The following is a 27,517-nucleotide window of genomic DNA, read 5'->3' on the forward strand; positions in this document are numbered from 1 at the left end:
TCCCTGTAAAACCAGAGCGGTGCTGTTTGTCTAGCTGAGCTATTAAGATCAATTAAGTAATTCCACGTTGCAGTGCTAAAAACTCAATCTCGCCCTCACCTGATGTGCTTATAACTTTGGAGGCAAAGGAGGGGCTTGTGGGGAGCAGGATGGTTTTTGTTCTTCTAGGGAGCAGCGATGACAATGTGATATTCAGAAGCACTAGAAAGCACGTTTAACTCTGTATTTGTGCTGGAACTTAAGTCTGAGCTGGTTGAATTACAGGTTCATCATCTGACGTGTCTACTATATGATACAACTGCATGATACAGACTGTATGTTATCTTAGCGCTGACCTTGAGAAGAGCAGTGAAGGTTTCACTGATTCTTAGACACACTAGGCAGTAAATTCCTACTTTAGCTGTTTAATTTACAGTTAACTACTAGAACTTAATTGTTTTTTTCCCCTGTGGAAAACTCAACAGCAGATCTAGTAAAAATGACAAGATAGGCAAAAATAAGCCTGTTTGTGCAGCTAGTATGTTTTCCCTTTTCTTTACGTTTTAGAAGATTAACAGCCGTTGCTGTACAGGGACATGGTGATGAATACTAAATAGTCAGTCCATAAGGCATTTTGGAAGGAATTCAGTAAATTCAAAGAAGATATCTTAGCACTGTAACACACCATTTCATTTAATTTTGCCACTGTTTACTTAGTATAGTTGTAGTTAATACTATGCAAAGAACAGACTATACCCAAATAGAAGATTTTTACATTGTACAATTTACATTGCTGCTGCCACTGTCTGGCCACGTTAAGATGTTTGCTGGCAGATATTCTGTTATTGTTGACCGCTTCAATGAGATTTGAGCACATATACCTAACTTTATGCATAGGCTTTTCTCATTCAACTGAATGAGATTATATATTTCCACAGTTTGTAATTGGACTTCTGTTATTTTCTAAATGCATTTTCTTCTCCAGTTAAGTACTGAGTTCTGCCACCTTTAATCATATGTATCCAGGTGGATTAACTGCTTTTAAATGAGACAAGTTACAGAACATGGTGCTATTTGACACAAATGCTTGGGTTCTTAATGGAAATAAATACCTCAAATGTCACTTCAAATGACTATTATAATGGGAAAAAGTAAAAAAACAAACAAACAAAAAAACCCACAACACTTCTCAGTTGAAGGTGCACTTTTGCGATGATTGTAAGCTGTCCCGTGCAGATTTTTTTCTTACCTTAGAACTGTAGTAACTGCTGGAATGAAGTGGAAAAGATGTATTTTCTTTACCACAAAAAGTTAAGTTATACAGCAAAACTCTGAAGAAAACTGTGCAAATTTATTGCTTTTGGGGACCTTCAAAATCAGGCATTTACATACTGCACATAATAAATCTAGAGTTAGAAAATTCTCTAATTACAGAACAAACAATTTATCAACTCCTTTAATAAAGAATTTCAGTATCTTGACTTGCACGCTCCAGAGAGAATTTTCATATTGAGCATAATCTTTGCATTCAGCTCTCAATGTGTATTTTTCATAAATAAGGAGGGAATTTTCATGGTTAGGGTGCTCCTTTTAGAAAGTAACACTTTGATTTGTGCTGTCCTACCACTGGACTGCTTGGATCCCTCAAACTGTGGGATTAGAGTCCAGTTCAGCACCGTATTACTGGTGCTTTGTGTAATGACACCTGCAGATTGATTAAATGTATATTTCAAAGAGATTAAGGAGCACAGTAAATAATAAGATGGTGTAAAATAGCTTTCTAGATGTAGTCCTAGTTTAATCTAAAAGATGCTAATATATAGAAAGTACAGTGCTAACAGGGCAGGCTACTGGTAGCAGATTCTGTTATCTGAAACCGCCAGATACGCACAGTACCCAAGGGAAGCTCTCTTGAGAACTAGTAGTTTCCAAGATATTTTCTAGTTTTGTTTATTTTATGGTAGGTTTTATAGTTTATTTTATGGTATTCTAGTTTATTGGAAGCTCTGTCTTGTGCTGTAGCATTCTTTTCCCAAAAGGATGAAGGCAGTTTTTTGTAGGATATTATCCAAAGCCCTCACTGGTAAAATAGCAAGGTTCAAAGTAATTGTAGGTAACGCGATTATACCACAGCTTTTAACTATATTTCACTTTGCCCTCTAGGATTTTTAATTACTTTGTGCATATTCTTTTTTTCTGTGTTTGACCTGACCTGATTCATTCCTGCCTCAACATTCTTAAATGTTTTTGATTGTCTAATTTACCTCAGGGGAAAGAGGATGTTTATTTTTGATTTGGTGATAGACTACTTATAAGAAACCTAACTAGAATGAAGTTGAAGCAAAAATGCATTCAGGTTCAACTTCAAGTATTAAAGTTTCTAGTTGCATTCCAGTCTCTTATTTAAGTAGGTACTTAAGGGTTTATTTTTATAGCTCTCCATATTAGAGTGGGAATTGTTTGGTAAAAACATCTCTTTAATCTGCAGAAGTTGGGAAGCTCTACTTACTTCTTTTAAGCAATAGCCTAATTCTGGCACACAATTTATAGAAGATATTCCTATTCATTCTCCTTTTAAATGAAATGATGATTGCACAGATGTCACTAGTATACAGTGAGCACGTGAGAGTAGATTCAGGCAGGTGGAGTATGACTTAAAGAATTTGCCTGAAGTTTTACTGTTGGCCTGTGCTGGGGAAGTTGCCCCTGTTGTGTGCAGGAGCTCTCCAGTACCAGTACCAAAGAAAAAAATGTTCTGGGATACCAGCAGGTAATAAAAAGTATGGATTGCCAATATGATAGGTGAATTCAGATATTTAACTTTCAAAGGTGTTCACTGTAGGCATAAATTAAAAAAAAATGCTTTAAACTTCTGGATTCTTGTCTGTAAAATATGGAGCAGAAGACACCTGCTAATGTAACAAGATGGCTGGTTATTTTCTGTAAAGGGGCAGACACTTGAGGCTGCCTGTATTTCAGCAGAAAGAGCTGGCTGCTGCCACACAGTGGGTAAGACTCCTGCCTCTCTGAAGTCCCCCTCGCGCCGTGGGAGCGACGGGAGCGAGGGCAATGCCCGGGGGGGCCCCGCTGCAGGGCTGCCACCACGAAAGCCAAGGGGAGTGCAGGCTATGGGGGGGGTGGGAAAAGAAAAAGGAAAAAGATAAATAAAAAATCTGTACTTGTAGTTCAGGCATTCCCATACTGGAAGGAAAGGCTATTTTTGTTTTATGTACAAAGATAAGTTTAAAAAAAAATAGTAAACTTTCTTGAGAGACTCATTTCAACCTTTGGAGACACAAACTGACCTGTACTGCGGCCAGTCAGAGGAAGAAGAATGCAAGCCAGTAAGGAATTGCATCTTTTCTTGGTAGCAGAGGTTTAAGGGAATACTTGCTCCTTTTATTACTTCTTGATGTCCTAGTTTAAGCTCAGGCTAACCAAATTAATGTGTGTGCCTTGCCTGATTTCAGTGATGTTCTTACTCCTGTAAACACAACTACCTGTATTCCTTGGGAAAGCCGGGGGGGGGGGGGGGGGGCAATATGTGATGACACTGGACTCTTGTTTATTTGCTTTAACATTTGCTTAAAGGTTTTTATAACTACCTTGGATTGCTTCTTTCCAGAAACATTATTTCTCGCGGATAATCTAAAATATAATATGATTGGAAGATTTGCTGAGTGAGCGGGTTTTCTGTTTGTTTTTTTTTTTTGTTTGTTTTTTTTTTTATAGTAACGGATCTAGGGAGAGAGAATAAAGGTCAAGGTTAATTTCCTCTACCACTGTTTTTTTTCCTGAATGGGGGAAAAATTTCCACACCCACAAACAGCATGTTCTATTCTCTTCTGTAAGTAGCCAGCACTTTTTTCTTTTTTGGCAAGTTCTCCTCCTTCACTAGCTTGTGTACTTGACACAGGTGTAGTAGAAGCCTTCATTTATGATGCAGGAAGGGAGTTTTTGTTAAATAAGAAAACCACAGACTTTACACTTTTATTTTTGGCAAGCTCTGTACAGTACTCTTTCCTTGAGTAAAGTTAGTATAGGAACTGAGACTGATACAGCCAAACTTGTTTCACGAGTACATAAATCATACCATTCAACAAGAAGCTTTTCAGTAAATCATTCTCTTCACAGTATGTTGAATAATATTTTGGTGCATGCAGTTAGTCATGCTTTTTGAGCAGTATGGTATATAATACCTTCATTTTACTAATTAAATTAGCATATATAAATGTTAAGATGTTGCTGCTATATACCTTCAAGTTAGGACTTGAAATATTTTTCAGTGATTCCTGTCCATCTTGTTTCACTTCCAGAACTTAAATCTATTCTTCACCTGCAATAAGGTCATAGTTGGCATGACAGCACTACGGGGGCATGTATTGCTGTTGTATGCCGAGGCTTAGGTGGTCGAAATAATTTGGCCTTTGGCCTTGTCCCTGCCTCACAAGTCACTCCGGTAAGTGGCACAGCAGTGTGCACCCTGACAAGCCTTATTGCCGCTGGAGGTGCTACAGCCTACCATAGTGACAGGTTGGTTTGTTAGAGTGAATTGTTAAAACCTCTTAAATTATAGTAATTAAAACAAAAAAGTTAAAAAAACCCTCTATTTACAGAAAAAGCTGTACCTCGTGGCACTCACTGGGTTCTGATGCTAGCGATGCCCCTGTGACTCTTACTCTCCTTTGCTTCCAAACAAAACCTCTTGGAACTGCAGGCAGTTTTCTGAACTGAGACCTGCTCTGCGTTCCTGTTGTTGCTGTTTGATTTGATTGACTCTTAATAGCATTTTTCTTTTTAAATATATATCTTTTCAGATTCTTTTTAATTTTTATACTGATCTTCTCCCTTAAAAAGTATAGAGAATCTTTGATAAAAATCCGTGGCGTAAAACTAAATCCATAGTGATCAACAACCTAAACTACCTGAATAGTTTAAAATATGTAAAGAGTAGCTAGTGCATTCAACTTCTGCGTTTTTCTCTAGAGCTGTCTAAATTTCATTAGAGTCCCCTAAAATGACACTTGAGACCAGAAGAAATTTTAGTCAATCTCTGCCTTTCATTCCCAAGCTCAGTGCCGTGTGCTTGGCTTGTAGTTGATAGAGGAATATGTTTGTTTTAAATATTTCCCATAGCTCTCTTAATCACAGAAACCTTTCTGTTTTTTTCCATGTATCTTATATTTTTTGTCTTTTTGAAATAATTACTATTGGGCAAGGGGGCAGCATTCTCTTTTCTAATTAACAACCAGTATTTTTTATTTTCTGAGGCAGCTTTCTAGTCAAAGACCAATGAAAATAGCTTCAGTATGTGGTTCACAGTGAAAAGTCATCTTTTAAGGGATCCAGCTTAAGTATTAAGATAGTCCAGAATGTCCATACAAGTTGGTTACTTATCTGATGTATTTTATTCAGTCTGCACCTCAAACAGATCAGTCTGTAAAGATCCTTTCAAGCACCTCCAAATTTTTATTTCCAGAGGTATAACTATCCTCCTTTTACAACAGATTTAAAGGTGAAGGCTATGGTGCTGGCTAGGCTGTTGGGCTAGAAGAGCCCAGGGGTTTCCCCATGCCAAGGAGCCTGCACTGCCTGATGGCTGAACCGCAAAGCTCCACTCTTCTGAAAGTGGCACCTTGCCATCGTTGCAACAACTGCTGCAGATGGCTTTCAGCAAAAGTAGCATCTCGTGTTACTTATAATGCTAGGATGAAGGTTTCAAAGACCAGGGAAAGGTATCAAGCACTCTTTCAACTACTTATTTGTTTAGCTCTGGTCATACTCGGAGTTTGAAAAGATTTTTATCTTGTCTGAAGTCTGCTCCAGATAGCAACTATTTTTTGCAGAGAAAATCTCCTGGTGGCAAACAACTATTTTAAATATACAGCTGACTCTGTCTTTCTAAAAAGTTCAACTAATCAAAAAAATACAAAAGTCATCCTTTGCCTTCCCTAAATAATCTTGCATACCTCTTTAACAATTGCAGTTCTCTTTAAAAATACCTAAAATGTGTTTCCTGGATGTGATGGTACTTTTATTAAAATTAACTGACTTTTCTGAAAGACTGTTTATGGCATTGTTCTGTTTTATTAAATAGTTTTACTGAATCTTTAATTTGAAAGGTTGACTGTTCATAGGCATAAGTAGTTGTACTTGTCCAGAACAGACTAAAAGCTTTTAACTAAAACTTATGCAGTAGGAATGATCCTACATAGGATGACTAGCAAAAAAGTGTCCCACAAAATGTCCATTTAGTTCTATCTGTCAGTTGTTAATTATGTATATTTTGGGAAGATTTGCTAAAAGCAACTTTGAGGTACTTCTGGTAGATGAGATTAAACATCAAGTTACTTAATGGGAGGCCACATCGTTGCTGTTACACCTGTATGAGGGTGGGATAAAGTAATATGACTCAGTACGTTGAATACATGTGACCACTGAACGCTAGATTCTGATTTATGAGGTCCTTCTCATACTGAAATGAATCACTGTATACCATTCATTGCTATTTTTTAACTGGGAAACTGATAAATATTTTATGACCACAGCTAAGCAGAAAACTCACTTTTTCCATCCCACAGAACTTTAAGTTCAAAACCAGTTCTGTTCTGCATTAAATTTCAGTGAAATTTAGATAGAATGAGATCTGTCTAAAGTACTTGAGATGATACTGGACAGGAGGAAACCAATTCTGAAGATGGGAAACTTAGCTATTCTGGAGTCAGTGCATTTGTTTTGGGCCACAGATTCTCTTTTGATCCTTAGAAATGTTTCCAATGGAGTCTTCTTTAAAAATGGCACAACCTCACATGAAGTTTATCTTTGTGAATTGTCAGCTAGACAGAAACGTTGATATTCAAAGGCTGCACTGCTTGTGAATTAGGGAGTCAAACATGAAGTGAAATCTTCTTACGTTTTTGGTGAGAAGTGGCACTTGATCCTTGAGGCAAACAACTTCACTTCAACCTACATGACACATCACATTACTAATAAGTGCATCAGCAAGGCTATAAGATGAAGTGCCACTTTCTGTTAAATTAAAAGTAGGACACATTTTCCCTTTTCTGAAAGCTCTATCACTTCATATAGTTGCTTTTGCAAATGAAAAATGGCAATGGTCCTGTGCAGAAGTGGTGTATGAATTACAGAAAAGCAGCTTATGTTGAGCTGGGTGGCACGAGAAGATGCCAAGCCTTTTATGAGGAGAGACTGCTGGACAGCCATGCTGAGATTACAGAACGTGTAAAATCTGGCTATGCTAACTCTCTCATCCTGAACTAGGGAGGAGGAAGAATAAAATACATTTATGGTTGTATTGTTATTTGAGCAGGCTCAACAAATAGGCGCAAAGATACCTGAAGCACCTGTACAGAAAGTACAGAGATAATAATAGTACACAGGTTTTCTAGTTTAATTTCATATGCTTTCCTCAGCATCCTGATCCACATTACTACTTCCAGTTTTTGAGGGAGATATACAATTGTATGTGTATGATATACCATATACAATTGTCTAGATTTCTGTTTCGCTATATGCTTGGATTGTTCAATGTACTGACAATTTGCTTTGTTCTACTCTTGGAGTGAATAAAGGGAAAGAGCATGGCACCCCACAGTCTGGCAGCTCGGGAATGAGCAGTGTGGGGTTTCCCATCTCACATCATTCTGAACCTGTAACAACAGGAGCCTTGATAAACCTGGGTCTCCTGCTGTCTCCACCAGTAACTTGCCCTTTTCCTCCCCAAGAAGTGCTTCAGCTTTGAAAATGAAGTTTTATATAAATGTTTAAATCAATGCTAATATGCTTTGTTTATAATACATTTTAATTCTGGTGTTTATTTTGGAATTGTGTTCTAGATAGGGATAAAAGCAACTAAAAGGCTCACCCATAGAGGTAAAGAAATGAATTGAGAGAATAGTTTGGTACGTTGCCTTGTTATAATCATGTTTTTGTTTTAACATCTTTGACAAAAATTTTATTTTCAAGGGTTTGAATCAGTGGAAGAATTTAAAAAATAAAGAAATAAAGAAATAAGATGTAGTGAGGAATGTAACTCTCACTCACAAAGGCTTTAGCTTATAATAATAAAGACTGGAGTTGTAATTAGCTTTTCTGGAGTATTTTTTCACTCCAGCTGCACTAGACAATACTCTGACTTGTAGTTATACATACAGACATATCTACTTATTTTACTTTGCATTGCAGCATGTGCATCCCTAATTGGCAGTTTGCCATTTATGTGTGGAAAATGGGATTGTATTAACAAGAGGGAGAGACTGAGATATTTCAAATGTCTGCAGTGCACAAATGTCTTAGTTATATTAATGAAGGGAGAAGAGGTTTAAATATGAATTCAGTTATTTGGATCATAATGCACTGAGAGCCTCCATATGTCTAGCCGTAAGTTACAAATAATCAAAGCACAACTCAAATCAGACTGCCCTTGGAAGGCTTTGCATTAGGATGACCTTTTAGTTTAGTTTAATGGTAGCTCTATGTAGATATTCAGCAAGAGTAAATACATTCAATAAAGCCTATTATTTTTATCTTAATACTGAAACTTTTATCAGAAACTGTTAAGATATCCCTTCTCTTTATGCAGAATAAAAAAGTGGAGGCATTCTTTTTTTTTTATAAAGTTAAACATCAGGTATAAGTAGCAAGGTACTTGTATACAATGCTTCAGAAAATAAATACCCTTTACTGTCTTTCACAACCAAAAAATTACCATTAACATCCCACGTTTTCTAGTAAATCCGAAGATACCTGAGGCAGTTGCAAGAGTGCTATCAGACACTGAATTACTGTCCTCTTAAATGGAGGTGATTGGCAATCCCTTAGAGCATCTTCTGGGACCAAGTTTGTATTCTGCTAAATGCTTAGATGGAAACAACAAGGTTTAACCAACTGCCTAATTCCCATATTTTTTTTTAATTCTTTCTTCTTTTAATCAAGGATCATACATGCTTTTCCTGTCTCCTTAATGCCATAAAAATATAAAATCTTCTAAAAGTGCTTTCAGATGGATTCTGTTTAGGGTTTTGGTTCTGTTGTCCCTCCTTCTGTTTAGTGCACAGTGAGTGCTTCTAGTAATTCAGGTGCTACAGAGGATAGAGGGACTTTCTATGTTAATAATTACAGACAGAAAAGTATTGTGTATTTTGGAGAGACTGTGCCTGCCAACATAAGGAACTGTGTGAGTAGTTCTGAGTACTCTAAAGCTGTGCCTTCCTAGATAGTGCTTGAATTAGACAAATAGGCTCTGAAGACTTTCTGAAACAGGTTGTCTGCTATAGCTTGCATAAATCTGAGCTGAATGAGTGCTCAACCAGAACTGTTTGAAAAGAGTTGGTAAAAGTATGGCCAAGTAAGCCAAACTGTTCTCTTTACTTCTGCAATAACAAGCTGGTCATCAATAAGATTATTCACTAATATATTCATGATTTATTCATTAGAGATGATCTGAACAGTGAGTCAGTATATTAAAAATCACAAAGTTTGATCATTTCTAGGTCTCATGGTGAAATAGGTAGTTTAGTAACTTCCCCACTGTAATCAGCTAGAGATGACGCTGTTGAATTCTTATAAACCACTGATTTAAGCATGATGTCTATTAAAGAAAATCCCCCAACTGATGCTGCTAACCTTCAACCCAGCATCGCTGTGGACTTATTCAGTACCTCCCACAAGTCACTGACTTCCATAAAGTGAACTGGAACACATTTTCTTCTGCTTTTCCCTTTCACTTCCAAATACAGAGGTCCTGGTCCTCTAGATAGGTTTTGTCAACTGAGACAATATAGAGGGCAAACTTCCCAGACAACACAAATTGATATTCTAAGCATCATCATTAATAGCCTCTTAAATATTTCTGATTGAGATGCTGGGGCAACTCTAGCCTTCCCATCTGGCTTCAAGAGAAGTATGAAAATCATGATGTCTTGTGATTTCCCCCTTGTTTTGTAGCATCCACATTTATCTAACTTTCTTCACCATATGACCTGGATGGTAATTAAGGTGACACTAAAGAAAGGATACATTTCAGCAGAGTTTAGAAAAGTTTGGATGGTGTAATTTAATCATTGTTAATCAGCCTCCACCTAATCCTATTTATGTCTTTTCCCATCAGCCAAATCTGTAATGTCTTATTGCACAGCTCTGATTCTGGCTTCGGAGTTTTGAGCTAGTCGCTTTTCCTGTCTAGTTCCATTTGATTTTTGATGAGAAAGAAAATCTTCTAGAAGCCTACCTCCAAAAAGTAAAATGAGTTGAGATTCTGCAATATGACTTAAAAATGACATGATCACACACTTTGTGTCAAGTTTCAAACATGTTTGCTGTACTTTGTTCTCCTGAAAATATGTTTCTCTTCTAATCTCTACGTTCCTTCCCCATCCTTTTGCCCCAGCGGGTGAAAGCCATTCACTTTCTCAAGTGTTCGGATGAAGTAATCTATTTTTATCTGACTACTTAAAGGATGGCTAGCAAATATTTAAATACTTTGTGGCACCTGAATCTCTCTGAATCTCTTTCAGTCTGAAAATGAATTCTGTTAACTTCTCATAATAAGCCATTTATTGTATACTTGTTTCCAGTGGGGATCCTTTAATAAATAGAGAAAATACCTGTTAAAGTCAGTGATACAGAACCACGGGTCAATCATTATTATAAAGAAATAAAGACAAAAAAAATACTTGAAAAAGAAATGCTATTGATTTTTTTTTTTTTTTTTTTAATTTTTATTCAAGAGAACAGATGAATGAGACATGTTCTTTCAGCATCATCAAGACAGGCTAGTACTGGCTTGCTGAAGAACATGCTTACTCACCACTTGTTTTGAAGTGAGACTTTGTAGGTTTTGTTAATCTCAGTAAAAGGTGGAATTACCACCCGTGGAAGGCAAAGGTGCCCAACTTCCACTTGCCTCATGGCAAATTTCAATGTTCATTTTTAAGCAATATGGAAGTAATTTGAGGATGAAAATAAGAAGTTACTCTGCTGAAGTTACGTGCAAGTCTGTCTTAATATTGCTTTTTAACACCAAGTTCAGGAAACATGTCCTTGATTTATCAGGATAGGTAACATGATGGGTAAGAATGAGTGTGACACTATAGGAGTGAGTCATCTTCTGCTCATCATTCATAAAAAGATAAATCCAAGACTTTTCTGAGGTTATGGGAAATAAGTTTTTGGTATATGAAATGTTTTGACTTTTAGTTAAAAGGTTGAATTCCATAGTGCTACCATCTTTTAAAGATGAAATCCACATGGTGCTATATGGAATACAATATCCATTGTTCATACTTTTTGAATAACTTGGAATATTGCGTTAACATGATGAAACCAGATGGGATGTTCAAACATTAAACTCCATTCAGTGCTATTCAGATGTCTTCCTGGAGGATGGGGGAGGGATTTTCCAAATAACAATCTCAAAGAAGATATTAATCATCAAGGCTTGAGCATCTGATTCAAGTGATGAATATGCTATGTCAGTTATTCAGTAATTGCTTATCTGCATTTAGGTAAACTCGATCTGATTTCAGCTCTTGGGTTCAGATGTGAATGTATCATCTAATCCAAAATGTTTACTCCCCCCCCCCCCCCTTAACTGAATAAGTAAAACAGTGTATAACTAATCTGGCAAGTACATTGGGTGATATGGGTTTTGCTTTTGGTACTCAACTAACATCTTACAAAGGAAAAAAAATCAGAAGGAGAGGGCAATAGAGAAAAACTAGGTAATTCAAAAGCAAGCTACATTTAAAAAAAATGCTAAGTGGTTAACGGTCACTCAGAGAGGTTGCATCTCTGAATTAATTAACAAATTCTTCTAAAATCAGTTAGCTATCTGCATAGCTAGGTTTGCAGAAAATGTATATCAGTCTTTGTGTCTTAAAAAACAAACCAAAACAATAACTCTTCAGTTATGCTACCTTTGACCCTTAGAGACATTCCACTACAGTGGGCTCGAAGCAGAGTGCAGAGAGACTGTAAATATGTTTGGACAGCTGGTACAGTCTGAGGCCTTCTTAAGGAAATGGAAAACAATACAGAAGGTCTTCATTCAGAAATGCGCTTGTATCATGAGGAATGCCTAGTACCTCTCAATGCAGAATGACTTTTTTCCCGTGAATCACATTGCTTGGCATGAAATAAAGTATGGATTTTAAAACAGAACAATTGAAAAGTAGGTCTTCTCCCCCACACTTCTCTTTCATGCTATGGTAACCTCACTTATTTCATATTTGTGCAGTAAAAGAAATGCCAGCCAAGTTATGTTTCTAAATTTAAAAATACTGGATGATAAATCTTTGGAAATAAGAGATTCACAGTTCTAGTTTTCTTCATGCTAGCCGCCTCCTGTTGTAGAAAGCTAAGAGAAAAAGCAGCAGGAAGCTCACTAAGATCGTGCAGCCGTAGGCTACTAGCTCCTCTCCCATAAAGGCTTCAAATTTTCTTGACTTTCTTTGCTTGCCCCTAGCAATATTAGGCAGTGAATCCTGAGGGCATCCAGCAGGAAATCATTGCTCTCTGTTCTGTGTAAATCACTCGGAAGGGAAGAAAAGGAGAGGACGTAGGTGCAACACATTACCCAGCACAGCGGTGCTAGAGAAGGACAGACTAGAGATCTGGCCCTTAATAAAATACAGTTTGTCACTTCAGCAGAAGTTCCCTCTGGTGGTTTCGGTGGCCTTGAGGGACTCTCAGTCTGCACCCGCAGGTTTCAGAGCACCAGTCTCTTTCTACCAGGGATGCTCGTGTGTTTGGCGCAAAACCCGGATGGAGTCCTAACCCCAGAAGAGCCAACGGGATTATCCACCCCTAACTGCCAATTGGGTTTCCCTACCCCAGTGCAGTTGCTACAAAACAACCTGCCTGGGGAGCAGGTACATCACGTATCTCTCGGCAAACAGACTTGGTTACGTAACTAAGAAATATTTTCATGAACTTCATGTGTATTCAGGGTTAGTTCTTGTTTCCTTTGGCCTGTTTCTGTCTTAAAGTTAAGATTTTTGACTTTATGTATAGAATTAAACCTGTCATTCAACAAATAACTCCTTAATTCAACTCTCTGAAAAAGGGCATGAACTTCATCAGCTTTTCATGTAGCTCAGGTTGCTTCCTTCGTTAACATGACCAATAGATTTTTCATGGCAAAGATCTTAATTAAGTTACCAAAATTTTGCTACTGAGTGTGAGAAGTTCAGTGATAATATTGGTACTAACAGGTTGGTCATGATGAATTATGACTTTCTAAATGAACTTATGTAAACTCTAATTATTCCCTGAGCATAAGTACAAAACTGGCAGGGGATATTGGTTAAAGGGATCATGTTTCTATTTCTTTTTCTTTTTTTCTTTCTTTTTTTGAGGACAGGATTTATAGGATTGAAATGTGAATTTAACCACAAAATAAAACAGTAAAAGTTTTTTTTTTTTTAATGCACATGAGTTGCAAATGAGGGGAGGAAAGAGGAAGCTTGGATTTTGAAACAAAATGCTGACAGATGAATCCCACAGATTGAAGTAACAATGTCTCATATTTTGACTCACTGAAATTTCATGAGACTAAATGCTCACTTTATCATACTATTTTGTGCTTTGTGGAAACTCGTCTCTAATAGTGCAAGTAGGATAAATAAAGACAGACTATTCAGATTGCAACTTGGTGATTTATTTGCTGTTTCCATTAATAATGCAATTGTAGATTTGAAGTCCTAATCTTTCTTGGGTAAATTTATATATGTATCTTTGTGAATGAACTTCCCTACACAGAGGCACTATTTTACTTGCATTTATGCTTTTAAGTAAAAAAACAAACAAACAAACAAACAAACAAAACCAAAAAAAAAAATCCCATCCTGAGTGGCTTTTTCCATTTTCTTATGGCAAATATCAGTAGATCCTATTCTTAGTTCTTGAGCGCATGCCTTTGGCAGGGGAATTGAGTGATTTCGGTGCAGAGCAGAGTGGTTTAAGAAGCAGGTTGGATGGGACAGAAGAGATGGGTGAGGTGCAGTTCAGCAGCATGGGGATCGTACAGGAGAAGCTGCCTCCTTGCTAGACTTCTGTGAACTGATGCTCTGGAGCACATCTGGGTTCTGATCCTGACAATGCACATTTATTCTTTTTTTTCTTCTATTCCATGTCTTTGGTATATTATGGAATTGTTTATTGAAAGAAAATCTCTTTAAAAGAAGTGTTGAACAAGACTGAAGTATTATATAAAAATTACGGGAGACACACATTTCATTAATACAAGCCATAATGAAAAAAGTAGAAAAGAGCCTAAAAAAGAAGCACAACTCAGATGCATTGTTCTGATTTCCTTTCTTCAGATAAAATTTGTACTGAAGGCAACAGGAATCATCGTAAGTTAGGGGAGGAGGGCTGTGTGTATTCACAGCAAAAAACAGCTTCAATGGACAGTTTCCTATATTTCAGGTGGACTTCTTTGTAGCATACATTGGGTTAGAAGGGACTGATCATTCATAATGGCAAATGAATTAAGACATAAGAATACTGTCCTATTTCTGCCATGCTATTTTTGCTGCAGAATTATTATTGAAGATAACAATTGTAACAAATTGGTTTAGAATTTACAGAGAATAAGCTTTACATCACTCTTCTTACAAGCTAAGCTTTGAGAGATGCATTTTTGACATTCCAGAAGAGCAGAAGGCTAAATGCATTTGTATTCTTGGTTATCTGTTTTTTTCTGTACTTAGAATAGAAACTTGACTAATTAAAGTTTTATTTGATTGTATACTTGCAAATCACTGTCAAATCAGTCCTTTACAGACATTACAAGAACTTCACCTCAGATTGCAATCTTGAAAAAGATTCACAGATAGTATCTAGCTAAAGTTTAGTTTAAAAAAGAAAAAAAAAAAACATTAGAATGACCTTTACTCCTCAGGTAGGTTCAGGCTGTGTAAAGACTGGTTTTCTACTTTAGGGGTGAGTGGCAGATATTCTTGATTTCACTGCCAGCCTTTTATAGAAGACAAGCTGATGCTATGGGGATGAAGTGATATCTCTGAAAGACTGCAAGTGTTCCTGGAAGCACCCCAGTCACATTCACAAGAACTAGGAAGTGGTGACAAAATATTTGAAAAATTAGAAATTGTGCTGCAAAAGCCCCTAAGGTATCAAGAATGGAACAAACTGCTTAAAAACAAAATCAAGAGAAAGCACTTTTCCAGACAAAGAATTCTGAAGTTCTCTAGGTTTAGTATCCAAATGGGTGTTTCCTCTGCTTTAGCGCAGTCTCAGAACTGGTGCTTTTGACAAGATACTAAGGGAATGGCGTGAAATATTAGCGCATTCTGTTTACTCCAAGACCAGCTCTTCAGTGCTGTGTTTCCTTCACAGAAACAATGTCTGTCTGTTTTCAGTCGACAAAAGTAGCTGAATTCTCAGCTGTGCAAAAAATACAATTATGACAAGTACACTTGACCTTCAGTGAAATTAAGGACAGTACCACCTGCACTAAATATGTGCCTTGTAAATAATGTCAGGAGCAAAGAGATACAGTCTGGATCAAAATCAAATCCAGTTGCCTGGTTTACTACAATAATAACATTTCAGGTTGCTTTAATGTTTTGACTTCTAATTGTAACCTACTCTTAAACAAGGAGTGTTGATGAGTAGTTAGCAGCTGCACTGCGAACAGGAGCACTCTTTGTGCTGAGATGAAGCTGCCCAGCTCTAGAAATAGTCTGTCATGCAGTAAACAACTTTTCATTTTTTTTCTTGATTCCCTTGTAGTCCAAATGTAACAACTGAAACAAAGAGCCGTAACAGAAAGCTGCCTCAGCACATTTCCCAGAATTTTTGGATCTTTCGACTTCTGCCTAATTCTGGAATGGACTAGTATGATCATACAGTAAAGTTTTCTTTAAATAAAAAATAAAAAGCCCCTAACCCTTTAAAAATACCTGGAAAATGAAGTCAGCCTAATTTAATTTACATACAGATGTCATAGGAAAACCACAAAATACTCTTTTAGAAAGACAGAGTATACCACAGCTTGCTTGTCATATGTGGAAAGACAATTCAGGTAAAATGTTTAACTAGTCCAGAGCAAAACACATCTCTATCAGGAAAGTTCCCTAAATGTAAACCCTCATCAGACTTCTTTTTACGCAGTGCTTTGCAGTGCCAGGGTGCCTGGGAGGTGTGTTAACCTGGGTTATTTGGGCCAGAGAGCTGTGAAGAACTGTGCTTCTCCATAAAGAATCGGCTGCCGCTGGCCGCCTCTCTTAAATCAATCCCCTTCCTCTATTCTTTTCCTCCACCTTAATGACTCTTTTGCAATATAGCTCAGAGGAGAATGAATGTGGGGGAAGTTGGTTAGTGGTTTAAAGCTTTAAACATCTAAACCCTGACTTCTGAATTTTTCCTGGGCAGAGTCGGCTAGTATAGATCACAAAGCGCTGGAAACCTGCTTCCATGTCCTGGACAGGTCTGTATTTCCAGTAAAATTCACACTGTAGTCCCGCAGAGTGCGTCTTAGTAAATGGTATCATAAGGTGAAAAAGTTACGGATCTTAATTGCCAGGTCCACAGCTGAAGGAGCAGTCACTGTCTTGTAACGCTGTGTGAATGGAGAAAATGGCTTTCCGCAGTGGCAGGAAAGCACCACTGTTGTTTTTCTAGAAATGCCATGAAATCTTCAATGGCTTTGAGAATGATGGTACTCAGCTCACGCTCTTCGCCCCAGCAAAGTCCAATTGCAAGTCCTCCAAAATCTAAGTAATCTATTAAATGTAAGGCATAAACATGACGTGTGTGTGTGCCATCTTTCATATTACATGCGTAACTGACAATTTCAGAATATATTGCCTCTTGTATTTATATACACTGTTACTATGCTCCTATTTCTGTAAATCAAAGTTGGAATTATGAAGACTTTGTGCAATTTAAGTCCTTTTATCACTAGACTGTAAAACTGTTAGGGTTTTTCTTTAAAGTTTATCAGGCCAGATATAATTAATAACAATACAATAAATCAATTTGTTTTTGAGGAAAGTCAGCTAAGCGCTATGGCTGTTTTGTAGCAATGAGTTCTCTTGTTTTTGTTTCCCATTTCCATAGCAAAGAGAGTTAATATGAGAGATCAGTAGTGTCGCAGGCATACGTTGCACACCCTTGCTATAATTCAAAGTGCTGGGGAATGCGCAGCACTAGTTTAAACTTAATCTTGCATCTTGCTATTTTAGAATTATGCAAATAGCATGCTCTTTCAAAGAACCTTTTGTTTTTATTAATTTAATGCAGTAATGACTAATAGTGGAAAATGCATAAAATAAATCACTGTGTGTACTTACGAAAGAAAAAATTTGCTAAGCCTCGATATTGCATGTCTGTGTGTAATGGATGCTGTTGTGTAAAGCCCTCTGTGCACTTTGCAGCATGTGAAACCTGCACAATCTTTCTAATAATGTTAAAGCACTTGCAAAAATGTTGCACCTGGAGCAGGGAGGAGTGAAGAGGGCAAAGGTCAGCATTAGGCATTAAGACACTGACTAAACAGACCTTACGCGCGGTGAAAAGTCCAGACAACCCCTGCAGTGTCATCTTACAACTCTGGTTTTCTTCTTTTCAAGACATAGTAATCCATAAATACACTCAAGTCACCAGCAGCTTAGCTCTTTCCCCTCCCTCTCCCCCTTTTTAACTCTCCTTTCATTTTTGATTCTTACATAAAGATCTGAAATTTTAACCCTTTCTATGTCTCTTAATCAACCTTGGGAGCTGCTTTTCTCCTTCACCGTTGTCATTCATTAGACTTCTCATCTTTTCAGATCCTCCCTTTTGCAAATTATTCCCTTAGAAAAGTGGCTTCAAAGCAAACTAAAAATATTGCTTGAAAACAAAAGCACAAACTCAGCATATGGGTAAGGTATTCTGGGAAATTATCAGACTTTTGCAAAAAAAAAAAAAAAAAGTTATCAGACTCTGCAAACATCCCTTTTCTGAAAAGTTTCTGAACTAGAAACTTCACATAAAATATTTCAGGGGAAGTAGTGTAATGTTTGTTTTTACAACTTCTTTTGAAATTGTGTTTGGCTAGAAAAAAACAGCTTCAACTGGGACACTGCAAAAAAACAATCATCTTGTTTGTCATTGTTGCTTTCTTTAATCAAACAAAAACCACTCATAAACTATTTCTCTAACCTGGGAAAATGTAGAGGTAAATCATAAAGCGGTGCTTGTACTTTTATCATATGATTAAGTCTTTCATTTTTGCATCTGCTACATTTACTAGCTGAAACCATGACAGCAAACTGATTTTAATCATTTTATCCAATCCCATTATCCACATCTCATGGCTTAAGGGACTGGGTAGACTGCTAATATAGTCTGGAGCCTTGACAGTAAAAATAGGCTGGTGAAATACAGCCCATTAATTACACGTAACCTTACATATTTTGCTTACTTCCTCTTTTTATTCGGAGCCTGGTATGAGGCTGTGCTTCCCCGCAGGATATTTCCCCGCGGCCCCTTCCCCGCTCCCCCACTCTGAGGCAAGCAGCAGCCTGGCCCCATTGCCATTTTCTTAATGAATTTTTATAACTCTTGAACAGCACTGACAAAAGAGTTGAAAGTCTGAGTATTTCTTTCATACTGTGCATGAATATTAATACAAACATTCAGCAGAAAATGATTTTTTTTCTCTCGCACAAAGATGGGCCCTGTCTGCCCGCCGAGACGAGCGCGTTTCCCCCCGTTTGGCGCGCGGGCACGGCGCGTCCAGGGAGCCGCAAAATGGCGCCTGACAATGCGCTGTGAAGCCTCATGGTCATCTTCAGGCCCCCTGGTTTCTAGTCCTGCCTCAGCCCAAGGGTTTATAATGCAGTCTATTTAGCTGTGAAATCAAAGGACTGTCAAAAGAAACAGAAAGGTGAACCCGCAAGCACAACTTAACCAATGCAGTACTGCGTCTGCTAACGGAGCATTTACTTCTCATGCTTGCAAAGGCTACTGTAGAAATTAAAGACATATTTCACCAAGATACTTAAAACATATGCTTAACTTTGAGCATGAAAGTGGCAGGCTGGATGCCTTCAGGCTTTAAAAGTAAGCATGTGCTTAACTGCATTACATAAGCGGGGCCTCAGTGCACAGTGACTGAAGGTAAATATCTAGGGCTGGGGGCTGGCGCTCCTCTTTGCCCCACGCAGCGTTTCAGCTGGCGGTTAGTCTCACTGGAGCAGTCCGCTAACCAAGCAATCCCTCTACAAGAGTCGGCGTTTCTGAGTTAGGCCTTGCATGGCAGCCCTTTCTGCTGAATGTAGCCTGTCCTTAGAGATGAAGCTGTGTCTTCTATTTATCCTAAATTCTGATGTTTTGTTGCTTGTTAGTAAAAACATAAATAAATTTGAACATTCAAGCACATGAAAAACCAAGAAAATTCAACTAAATCTGAGTACTGTATGCCCTGAGACACAGATTTCCTATCATCTAGCTAAAGAAACACCACACCAAAAATTACCTGGCTGAAAAACCAACCAACCAACCAGACTGTATTGTTCTGGCTGGAGCCTTAGCCTCCATCATCTTCTCCAGCATATTAGGTGCCTCAGTGCCTTCACTGTCATGTCTCCATAGAGGCCTCACAATAACCACACATTCGCCACTCGACTTCGGCTCGTGTGATGTAGATGAGAAGCTAAGGCAGTTAAATGATTCACTCAAGGCTACAAAGCATCTTGCTGGGGAGCTGAAACCAGACCTTTTAGCAAGTCTGCAGGGCCAGTCCCAAAGTCTTCGGCTTTGTTTTATGTTCTCAGGCATGTTTCTTCATGCATGTGTTATTCTGACTGCGTGCTTGACGTATAGCAATGGCCATGCTGCCCGCTGCATTTTCTTCTGTTCCTTTCACCTTACATTTAACAAGTGATTGGGATTTTAATGAAAATCTGATTCAATTGAGGAAAAGGAGGCTTATCTAAACCATTTTCATAATTATTTTTTGGAAATGATTTTCCAGAGCAGCTCGATTGTTCCTTGATTGAAGCTTATAGCGATAATCTAAAACCCACCATAATGCTAAACCAAACTGTGAATGGTAGAGGGAATTTGTACTAAATGGTACAGTGAAAGTAAATCTGTAGCCAAATGTTATGCTTGTGTAAAAGTGCTTGCTATGTATTGCTTTCAACTGGTCTTTTTTTTTTCTTTCCTTCTAAAGGATTCATTCTACTCACTTACCTTATCTGTAGATTAAGTAAACATATAGGTAGGACTTTGTGTGTGTTTTGTACGCTCTACTTGCTAAATCTCAATAAATGTAGTTATATTAGTCCACAGATGATATCTCACTAAATTCAAATAAACTAGCACGTAAGATTCTTATGATGTAATCTGTGTGCATGTTTCTGTAGGTAACGTGTGATGTGTACAGTACTTACAATCTGCACTTTATGCGTATATCACTCAGACACAAACAAGCCTGTGATCTAAGACCCATTTAGTGTGGGTGGGGTGGGTGTGTAAAATCTACCTAGGCAAATTATAGCAATTAAAGATTTCAGGTGTTTTAATAGTGGGTATTTTGGACAGTAACTATTTTATTTTTCTGTCATTTTTAAATGCTAGTTTTCTTTTTTATTTGAGAAGTACCATATCATTTACATTTTTGACTTCATGAGAAAAGGGAAAGCAGTTTATCGAGCCTTAATTCACCCACACCTTTCCTTTGCTTTTATTCACTCTTTGTTTTGAGGGGTTTTCTTTTTTTCTTAAACATTTGGCAATGAAATGATGCTGAGTACCTGTTTGTCTGGTGCGCGATAGCCACACATACTGCTTGTTGCAGACATCTGTAGAAAAGGACCTTGGAATGATTTTTGCCTGAATGCAACTAGATTTGCTGCTGTACAACTTATATAAATTATATATTCTTAATTATTGTAGCTCATGCTAGAAAAGATTCAGGACAAAGGGGAGATTGATGCAGTGTGCCTTACAATGGCCCTACTGATTTCTCTACTGGCCCTTCCTCTGCACATGGTCAATTAGAATTGAAAATCCTGTGCTGATTTCATTCGCTGGAATTTTTAAGCAGGTCAGGAAGAAAGATGTTATTGAAAAGAAAAGTCTCATCTAAATAAGAAAAGAACACGTGGCCATCTGGTCTAACTGTACCATGCCGAAAGTCATTTTGGCTCAGCCGTAGTTAGGTCTTTGCAACAGTTTGCCAAAATATCAAACAGAAATCTGTTTACATTAAAACACTGTGCTTTTTAACTATAAAAATGCAATGCACAGCTCTCTTCCTATCTGTAATGCATGAGCTCATTTGACCCTATTACCTTAGTGAGACTGACTGCATTTCTGGTAGGCTCTCAAATTACTTCTGCTGCATAAAGGTATCGTTGGAACAACCGATCTTTTGAAAGTTTTGGAACTAATCCGGAGTGGTTTATTCTTATGACTGAAACTTGCACTTCTGCTTGAGCAGCAAAAGGCTTAAGCAAGTGGATGCAATAGGGGAAGCATGGGGAGAAAAGGGCAGAGGAGTATTTAAAAAAGAAATTAGAACTTGAAATTTCTGTGAGTAGCCCCATGGAGTTTGCACAACCAACTGTAGGTTGTAGGCTAAGAGATCAAATGTAATAGCCATCAAACATGTTAGGAACGGTGTCATAAATATGCACGAACTTCTATGATTGCTTTGCTTCAACATCAGCAACCATTTAAAAGTTTAAAGAAGTCACTGAAAAACACAGGTCAGAATTTTCAAATTTGGGTAAATAAACTCTTTGGGATAAAAGCTCAATCTCATAGCTCTAAATCTCAGGTCCCTGGGCAACAGCAGCTTGAGGCTAATGCTGTATTTGCAAAGATGCTGGATGTTTTTATCTCACACCTACTTTAGTCAGAGTTCCTGAATACCCAGCACTTAAATCAAGTGACCTTACTGGGGAGAAGGGGAGAATATTGAACTAAACATGGATCTAAGGCCTTATATTTACATGCCTGCCTTTAATACTAAACTTTTTTGTGAATGAAAAAGTAATGATTAGTCACAGACTAGATATATAAATTGCTGGTTGAAATATCCCTTCTATTGTAAGGTAGTGTATACATCACTTCCCGAGTTTAGCAGAATTGATTTGCATAGCATTTCAGTCTTTAGGAAATGGATAAAAGTATGCCTGCTTATTGTCATTAGCTTAAGAAAATTAAAGTCATCACTTCAAAATGTAACTGCAATCACTATTTTGAAATTCATTTGTGAAACAAAAGTGACAAATTTTATTTTTTCAAGCATAATATGCCAGAAAAAGTAGAAGGGGAATTAGCATATTAATACAACTGAAGTTACAAATGTATCCAAGTTACAGGTATGTACTTCTCTTGTACAACCATTGTGTTGAGTTAGCTACTAGTATTTCATACGAGGTATATCTAATATTCCTTTAGGAAGGTGTAAAATCACTTGTTTTAAAATTACAGGAATACAAATTTGAATAGCGTTCTCGACTCTTTCTCTTCATTTCTTTGAAATACATTTTCTGGACTCTTGACCTTGCCTGCGGATATTGTTGTCACTAGATGCAACCTTTATTTGTATGTGTCTGCTGCTGTTTGCAAAGGAAGTTGCATCTGTTTTTTGGGCCTTTTTGTTTTTGCTTTGTTTTTGTAAGACTAAATTTATGTGATATCTGTGCTGAGTTCCTTTTTTAATAGTTCTTATTAGTAGTATTAAAGAAAAACACTAAAAATACACTTTTTCTATTTGAAGATGTCTGGTAGCGTGACCAAAGTGTACTTTCTTAAAGCTTTTCAGGGAGTAAATTAAGAACAGGATACATGTGTGTGTGTATGCACATATGTAAAAAACATATTTTCCTTCGTGTCTTGTTCCCACAAAGTTCATATTGAAAAGTAACAATTAATCACCATTTGTACCATACAAGAATGTGTACAAGAAGACAGTGCAATTCAAAGGAATTTTTAAAAATGGGTCCACGCTGCATACATATAGAAAAAAAAATCTTTGAATCTCCCTTTCCCTTGGGTGTCTCTGTTAACCCTACGCCTGGCCTCACCAAACGGAGAGCAACTATTTTGGGGAGTATCATGTTCAGAAGACCAACTTTCCGGAGCGATGCCGCACGCTCGGCCAGGCCGTGGTTCTCTGCGCGGTGGCGACCGAGGCCGGTGACGGCAAGGCCAGCTAAGCGAAATATCCCCCCGCCACGCTCCCCTTCTGCGCTCGGTAGACAGCCTACCTACAAAGCATGTGCATGTGGCAGGTTTAAAACTGCCACAAATGTGTCTAGGAGGTCTTGCTAATCTTTCTAAAACCAAATATGTTTAAGTGTTTCAGTATTTCTGCCTTTCAGATATAGGTCTCTATACACTGTCTATATATCCTTATATAATGTGCTGTATTCGCATACAAAATCTTTACATAACATACGTGAGCTACGTGGGCAATTATCTAAGTGATGTGTGAACTCAGCATAAAATATTGCATTGATTGTGAAACTAGAGCAGAAATGATTATAAAATGAGAAATAAGGGATGCCCCTAGTTACCCTGTGCGGAAAGTGCATGCACATATACACATGTTTTATATGACAATGCACATATATATTTACAAAGTTAAGTATTTCATATTATCCTAGAATCAAAAGTTGAAACCGAGCCGGGCTGACAGAAGGAGAAAAGGTTTGTGTTTGTCTTTAATCTTTGTGCAGCAGGGCTCAGACTGCTGTCTGATCCGCACATAGCAGAGCACGGGGCCGGCCGTGCATTGCGTGCAGGCTCCGCGATTGTGGCAGGGGAAAAAAATCTGGCTGGACTCCAGGCGGGCGAGCGCAGCGCAGCGCTCTGTTGATCATTATGTCTAGCCTTCAGGTGTCTCGGCTCACAGTGGGCGGCGGTTGGGGGAGGGGGAGATAACAGGAGGGCAGACAAAGAATAAAATGGTGTAGTTAAAAAAAAAAAAAAAAAAAGTGAAAATTCACATCAAATCCTCCGTCTTAAAAAATGCTTCTTTTAATGTTCCTTTCCCTGCAGTGGGAGCACGCAAACATCTGTCCAGGAAGATTTATTTAAGCCATAATTAGTAGCGTCTGGAGTCTTTCAACAATTTCTCCTTATTGCAGTTATTATTTTTTTTAAAAAAGAAGTCTGCTCATCTTTCACTCAGAAACTGTTTTCGCTTCATGCTTTATTAGAGATCCAGTGCAGCTAGGACTGAGCCAGATTTCTATTGTCTTTGCTTTTTTCCCTTCTGAATGTAGTTTTCAAGATCTAACTTTTGGTAGGGTAGGGTGAGGGTGGGAAGGAGTGTGTGTGTGTATCTTATTAAAGATCTTATGAAGATTTAAAAAAATATAAACAAAATATGAATTAGTGTTTCTTATTATACAGTTAGCCATTTGGATTCAATTTCTTTCCCGGAGAAGAAGAAGAAAAGCTCTGCTTTGTCTGTTGCTTCTGTTTGAGAACTCTCATAAATCTTGCCCAGAAAGCAACTTAGACGTAAGGAGATTTGGCAAGCACAGATCTAGGAAGCAGTTGCAATGTATGCTGCTATGAATATTCCCTTCTTTTTGCCCCCACGCCCCTCCGCCCGACCCCCTGACGCCGTGCTGCGAGCCCCGCTCCCTTTCCCACCCCACCAGCATTTGAGTGCATGGAAGTCACAGCCTAGCGACAGTTAAAGTTTCTTATCAAAAAGCCTCTCCTCATGCTGAGCGAGTCCAGATATACGGCTCGAGGTTTTTTTTAGTACAGCCATAACCCTTTTCCTAACGCTGGCTCCTTGCGCTCTGCGCTGCCCCTCCCGCCGTGGAAGGGGTGGGATGGGAACCTTGCACGGCCTCATTGTTCCAAATGTAACAGCTATTTGCCCCAAAGTGTCTTTGCTGTCTTTCATAGCTAATTATAATAGCTGTCAGATGTCTGGAAAGTCTGGGCTGTTCTCGCTGGCAGAGTTAAAGTTTGCCTTTATTTTCTCCCCTTGGGGACAGATCAGGCCTGATTAGACACAGAGTGCAAATAAAAGTGAACAACATACATGTGTAGGGCTTTTTGTCTTTGTTTTTCTTCATGAACAAAGCAGCACGCTGGCTATGTCAGGGAGCGGCGTGGCATGCAGTATGCATGCAGGCACTGCCCTGAAGGATAACTCTTTTCTCTTTTTCTTTTATTGAAGCATGCAAGAAATATTTCTGAATTTGAATAGCACTTTAGATACTTGTTCATCTCGTAAGAAAAAGTAACCACCAATTTGGTGCACGTAGCATTTGGACAGTTTTAAGGGGTTTCTTTTACGGCTAAAAATAAAGATAAATAGACCCTATACTCACAGTTTTGTTTTGTTGCGCTGTGCCGGTCGCGCTGCCTCCTTCTGCAGAGACGAGGGTGGGCGGATGGCAAGGGGCACAATCCCAGGGTAGCTCAGGAGACACGTATGCGCGGGCTTGGTGGCGGCCCTCGGAAGCCAGCCGCTCACGCTCAGACATCCCATTGCTGCCGTGCAGGCTATACTATCTGCAGTTCTGAATTGAACTAAATACTGCCCATGTGAAAGACAGGGGAAACACAGTCATGTGGGACACACGCATCCACTCGATTGGCTCGGCAGGCACAACTTCGGCAGCCTCGCGTTTCCACCATTGGTTAACAGTTCAAGCTGCAAGAGTCTAGGTCCTCCTAGTGAGTCCGTTTTCCCTTTATGTGTGGAAGAATGACTGTAGGATTTTACAGTGACAGGATTAGTTAAGAAAGGGACTGGAGTCATCCTTTGACTGAAGCTGGTGGGTGGGGATTGGAAGCTGTGCTCTTCTCAAGTCTACGTTTTTCCTTTTTCTGCCGCTGTTCTGTATGCCAGGAAACGCTTGCAGTTAACTTAGGAAGCAGAGAGAAACTGAAATGACTTTCTTGTTCAGGTTCAAGGGTAGAGATTTCACTTTTAGAGTAAGACAGTGTTACGGGATGTACAATGATTTCAGTGGACTAACTCGACCATTTATTCTGGCTGACTAAAGAGGGTGGTTATTTTCCCATTTCTAGATTTTTTTAGCCCAGAAGGGACTGTATCAGGATCATCTGACCTGACCTTTTGGGTCACACAAGCCGCGTAAATGGATCCAGCACTCCCAAAACCTAGACTAGTAATTTGAGTTGAAATAGAAAATAATTTTTTTGGAACTATTGGATTTCTCAGGAATATTGTGATGTGGTCATGATAATATTTAGTAAGGAGCAACAAATTTCATAAAATCTGTAATTGCTGATATTTGATAGTATTGAGCATAATGATACTATGGAGATTATATAGGAGGGAAGATGACTGACTATGCCCTATTTTGGTATTTTGTCATTTGCCTAATTTAGTTATGCTAGCATGAGCAGTAATTTGAAACGATACTCAGTCATGTGTGACTGACTTCTCCAATTAACCCTTATTAAAGAGACCTTTCTCAAGTCCCACATGCATGTTTTGCTAGAACCGCAGAACGCAGAGGTATGACAGATTTGTCAGGGGGTTTTGTCCATCCTCCTTTCTGCATAGGTGTTTCTTTTCTGTGTTTCAGGTGCTTTGTTCCGTTTTGCTCTAATGCGCTGAACGTTGTGGCTCCCATTGGTAGACTTCTGAACTTAAGGCCCTGATTTAGCAGTTGCAGGGCTTAACAATACTGGGAAATTGAGCAGAGTAATTTTTTTGGAATAGCTAATTCCATATGGGCTCCTGGTGCAGACACTAGTCCAAGTGCAGCCAAACTACAGGTGCCGATGCTTGCACTGCATACAAGCTACTATGCAGTAGTTGCACCTAGGTCTGGGTGTCAGGATGGCTTTTTGTTTCTACCAGTCAAGCTTGTTCAGACCACCTTAAAACAATGTTTCTTACTCTTTGGAGTTCACCCTCTTAAACTATTTATAGAGTTTTATCATCACCTCGCTGACCACCCTTGTCATCACTTAGCTGAACACCATATTCCAGGTGTAGCTGCAAAGGAACCGCGCCAGATAGGGGAATGTTGCCCCTTAGCCTGTGACCTGATATCTCTGCAGCAAATCAATACGTGTTTGTGAAATATGTGAGCAGCAAAAATACATATTTAAAAAATCTACTTACACACCTGACAAAAGATGAATAAGGTGTGTGTTCTACAGTGATTTCTCTCCTGGGAGAAAACCTTTTCTAAGGCCTCCTTTGCTTGTAAGAGCTAAGAATAAGAGACAGAGTATTTAGTTTTCTTCTTCAGGTTCACTTACAAATAATGCTTAGCAATAATGTGAAAGAAAATAGGATTTAATTTTTTTTTGAATTTTCCAGACAGAAAGGTAACTGTTTGGTTTGGATAAAATAAGGCTGTAGCAGTAGCATCAAAACTTTCTCTCCTCCCTCCAAAAATGTTTTCGGCTCCACTGGGCTTTCCACATCTGGACTCCAGAACACTGAGGAGAGAGAACTGAAAACCCTGGGAGACATTTTCTTTTTTTTTTGCAGTGCTGGTGGTCTTCATGATTTTGGTTACTTTTCTGTTGTTGTTTA

The 27,517-nt window shown here is 38.4% G+C and overlaps 1 long non-coding RNA gene across 14 annotated transcripts in view; it reads right to left on the reverse strand.

The window, feature by feature from the left end:
• LOC112994447 (uncharacterized) overlaps positions 1-25,753 on the reverse strand; it is a 65,202-nt gene extending 39,449 nt beyond the window's left edge. For 6 of the 14 annotated variants that reach the window (XR_003261945.2, XR_010390150.1, XR_010390154.1 and 3 more), the window contains exon 1: positions 25,323-25,751. This is a non-coding gene — a long non-coding RNA (uncharacterized LOC112994447). Of the gene's footprint in view, positions 1-25,322 lie in introns of all 14 variants that reach the window. The other 8 variants (XR_010390157.1, XR_003261946.2, XR_010390151.1 and 5 more) reach the window with 4 other exon arrangements.
• Between the last annotated feature and the right edge of the window lie 1,764 nt (positions 25,754-27,517).

Source organism: Dromaius novaehollandiae, chromosome 8 (assembly GCF_036370855.1).
Source record: "Dromaius novaehollandiae isolate bDroNov1 chromosome 8, bDroNov1.hap1, whole genome shotgun sequence".
Classification (NCBI taxonomy): domain Eukaryota; kingdom Metazoa; phylum Chordata; class Aves; order Casuariiformes; family Dromaiidae; genus Dromaius; species Dromaius novaehollandiae.